The sequence below is a fragment of the Triticum dicoccoides genome, chromosome 3A (genome assembly GCF_002162155.2).
Source record: "Triticum dicoccoides isolate Atlit2015 ecotype Zavitan chromosome 3A, WEW_v2.0, whole genome shotgun sequence".
Lineage (NCBI taxonomy): Eukaryota > Viridiplantae > Streptophyta > Magnoliopsida > Poales > Poaceae > Triticum > Triticum dicoccoides.
In genome coordinates this window covers 542,548,344-542,553,156 of record NC_041384.1, presented here as the reverse complement: position 1 = coordinate 542,553,156, position 4,813 = coordinate 542,548,344, and positions in this window count along the sequence as shown.

Here is a 4,813-nt window from a genome sequence, read left to right as displayed (position 1 = left end):
ACACGAGGAGAAGCTTCTTCGCTCGCCCGCCCGAATCCACTTCCCCGCTGGCTCGCAGGAACCGAAAACCCCAATGGAAGAACCGACTGACACGCAGAGCCGCGATTGGAATTCCCTCACCGATGTTCTCTTGGAGCAGATCTGTAGTCGTATGGACCTACTCAGCACCGTCCGTCTGGCCGCATGCTCGGTGTCTTTGTATCGTCTACTCGTCTGCAACTGGCCGACTCTTTTCAAGACACCCTGCTTGCCGATGCCCGATCCTCGCAGGTGGCCCAGACACCGACTTGATGATCCTACGGAGGTTGCCGTGGTGCCCCTCGACATGCTACCTCTACCCGTCCACCTGTCCTTCATGCGCGACCACTACTGGGCGGGCATGAAGGCCAACTGGATCGTCCTCATCCACCACACCGGTAGTCCGTGGCGTCTCGTGGATATCTACACCCAGCGAGAGATCACCCTTCCATCATTGAATACCGCCGCCATCGAGCCTCGCGGCCCGCCGGACACTCCTGCCTACTACGCACGAGACGCGTCAAGCTTTTGGCTCGACCTTTGTTTGCAGAAAGTTGTAATCCGCGAAGTGCCCACACCATCAGAAGACTACATGGATTACAAGCTCATTGCATTGTTCAACATGGGATTAGTCTATCTGGAATCCGGTCGCCATACATGGTTATGGCTCATCATCAATCCTGTTGAGGCAACATTTCTGTCTAATGCTATAGTGCATGATGGCACCATTTACGCGGTCGACGCACAGATTGGCTGCCTATACTGGTGGAATCTATCGTCGTGTAATTGTTCTATCTCATCTCATCTTTACCTTATGAATACGACTGCCTATTCATTTGTTACAAATTTAGAATGCATAGTATGTCTATAACCAAATCATTGCTATATGTTCCTCTCATTTCCTAGATTTTTATGACCACACATGTTATTGTTAGAGTTGATATGAGAACAATTGGCATCTAATGATTGTTAGAATACATATTATGAGCATAACATCATGATTGCTATATGTTACTCTCGTTTACAAGATTTTTATAACAACGCATGTTATTTCTTAGAGTTGATATGATAACAGTAGTAGTAAGTGCTATGGTAGAATATGAGTAGGCGATGTCATAGCTGTTTTCCTCTCATTGTTACATGATGTTTGAACTATGACATATTGCTAGAATATGAAAGCCATTGACTTATTTTTTTAACTTGGGGTATGATTATGACCATGACATTGCAATTCTCTGTCTATGATATGTGTCACTGTTATAATAATCTTAATTCCACACATACTCTGAACATGATTGTTTATTTTTGTCCTTTTGGTCTCCAATTTGAATTGTTGCAGCAGACGCAAATGCGCTGGCCTTCATGATTCCAGGACCTGGAATCATACCAGCCGATGGGTGGTGGTTTATCGCTCGTTCAGCTGACGGCGGTCATTTGATGCTCATTCGCACGTACCAAATTGACCAAACCATTACATCAAACCACATGCAGTACAATACGTGGGCGTTCGTGACATTGATGGCTATGACAGCTTCATGTTCGAGAAAGATCCCAGCTCCATTGGGCCAGACGTATTCAACTGGAGGCGGGTTTACAGCCTCGGTAACCACTCCTTGTTCCCCGGGCTCAATTATCCGATCATCCAACCAATCATCGATCATATCACCGGCGATGATTACTGTGCTATGCAACTTCCATTCGCGAGGAGGGGCTGTGTTTACACATCATACCATGGGTTCCATGAATCACCATATCCAGAGATTCGTCGACACAACTTGTTGCCAGATAATCTTTAGTGTGTGAAAGGAATCAAGCTTCCATGCGATGGATGACTTTTGCAAACCCGACATGCGGCGATGTGGTTCATGTCAACAACAAATATGCACAACTTGATTCGTGCCGATATCTAGACTGAGCCATGTATTCTGCTGCTGTAGCACGACCCTCTTTTGTTGGATATTATGTACTGTTATTAGTTTGAAGCACTCCTCTGATTTGAAGGATAAATACCTTTCTGGGATCAAGTGCATCTTAACTCACCTGCGTAGGATATACTGATAATGATGATGGAAATGCTGTGCAGTATGTATATATATATATATATATATATATATATATATATATATATATATATATATATATATATATATATATATATATATATATATATATACTAGCACAAATGCCCGTGCGTTGCAACGGAAGAAAAGTTTATGTGTATTCAATTATGTGCAAAATACATCTATTGTTCATGAAAATTGTGCATGCAAAAAGATCCCTTGTGTTGCATTGTGCATGAAAATGAGAGTTTGTGTTACCCAATAGTTTACCTCGTTGTGCACAATCCACTTCTGCCTCCCTTATCTTTATTTTGGTGTGGAACCGCTGGCATGCAATGTTTGGTGCTCTTTTGTTCATACGCTGTCGTCGGCGGTAGGAGCACACCAATTGCGCCAACGCAACAACTTCCTTGAAACCATCATCAGGGCTAAAGGAGGACCAGGATTGAGGCACAGAGCTGCGGGAGAGTTGGTACAACGGAGGGGAGTAGCCACATGAAGGACCAAGGAAATGGTAGTCGTAGCCATCACCACACGCCTCTCTCTCTCTCTCTCTCACTCACTCTCTCTCTCTCTCCAACGATGGGGGCGGAATAGGACGTGGCCCCTCCTTCACCCAGTTCGAGCAACATGCACCGTTGTCATACTCTCTCAACTCTTCATCCCTCCCTCTCTCCTCTATATCTCACCAACGGCACCGGTAGTACCTAGAGTGGAGGAATGTACCGATGACCAGCTAGTCCACAAGAGAGCTCCAAGTATCGTTTCGTTTAAGAAATATTTCTTTCTAATATCCCAGTGAAACGTATTTTAATTACTGTAACTACTAATGCATTTGTCAGATATGATATGCATGGACATGAACGAAAATCCGCTGGTGCTCCCGGGAGCGCGCGCTCTTGCACGCGAAAAAATATTTCAAAGCGTGAAAAAATTCCAAACAAAAATTTAGCGCATACATCTCGATATTATATGTGTGCACGCCACGTTTCGGAGAATACCGATATTTTTTGTGGCTTGTGTAAAAAAGATAAAAGGATGTCTTGTGAAAAACAATTTTTAACACCGGATTTTGTCTTGTTCACACGCGACACATAAGTTATCGGTTTTTCGTGAAACGACTTTATGAGCATGTACAATGTCGAGATGTACGCGCCAAGTTTTTGCTTGAAATTTTTTGACATTTCAAAATATGATTAGAACACATTTTAAAAATCAGGAGCATGCGCTTCCATGTGCCAAAACGCCACTCTATTAACATTAAGCCTTTTTTAAGGGAATGAACATTAAGCCTTAGTCGTACAAACAAATAGCAGCCAAGTAATAGTAGTCCATCCAGTTAATTGCCGCTGCTTGTAGTACGCTGTCCGCTATTACTACAAGCAGCGACAATTAATATTGGGAGGAGATTTAAGCTATGCTTATTGCACAATATCCTATGATATCATAGGATATTGTGCAATAAGCATGGCTTAAATTTTCTCCAAATATAGATGAATGTCTTTTATTTCAGCATAGTGTTCTTCCACATGTGTGCTTTGCAAGAGGAGAAATAAAATCACATGCCCCTAATCCAATAAGCATTCCTTAAGATCTACACAAGTCTATGCTATCAATTTTAGCATAGCGCCCCACTTGTACCCCCGCTTGGCTCGGCATATTTTACGCAGTATTTAGTTACTCTATTTGAGCTTACATTTCTGTGTTGTAAAGATAAATTAGTTTTTGTATGTTTCAAGTCAGGATGTCATAATTGCTTAAGCAACAAATAGTAACTCGATCAAACATGCCATCCCACATCAAAACTATGCGTTGAAAAAAATTCAAATATGAAACGTACAAAGAGTTGAAAACTTATAAATGTTGTGCAGAACAATTTTTTTGGACCTTCTTGTAGTTCATTTGGATCAAGTTCTCATGAGTGGCGATACCTTGCCAACTCGCATATTTTCACCGTGCCTACCTTCTAAATAAAATAGCACTTGAATTAGACGAAATAGATGAATGAAAACATGTATAGAAGCTCCTTCCCTTGCGTTTCTTTAACATTGATATTACAAAGAATAAATTGATGATGCGCACATTAGAATATGGGGCGGCGATTCTTGCGGCTTCATGAGCTCACGGACGTTGATGAAAGTGGCGGTGTCGAGCCCGGGCACGTGCCCAGGGTGCCCGGACGGTAAAATCGCCTCTGGCGGCATTGCACCAGCCAAACTTTTTTTTTTGCGGCATTGCACCAGCCAAAGTTAACACAGAGAAGCTAGGAAAGCACGCCCGCAAATTGGTTCATGCGGCAGACGCACGACCACATCACGACGGCGATGTTGTACATGAGGATCCATGCATGTATGTGCCGCTCGTGCTAGCAAGCAAGCTAGACCATGCCCGCGTGAAGCCGTCGAACGTGGCGCACTCTCGGGAGATGATGCTGGGGTGATGGGCTGGGCTACGCTCGAGTACAAACTCCTAGCATGCGGAAGTAGTCGTCTTGTGCCACCATCGTGTAGTCATTCGACCCCGCGCATCATCCTATATCGGACACCAGCGGCGGCCGCCTCAACACCGTCACTACTCACTACGTACTCGATGTGGGACGCCGACACGCCACCGCCCACTTCTTCATGAACTTCACCTCCGCATAGCTGCTCGACCCAGACAATCGACTCTTCCCCTTGAGATAAGGATCGCCGCTCGTCGACATCGCCTCCGGCTCCGTGGGAGAGAGAGAGAGA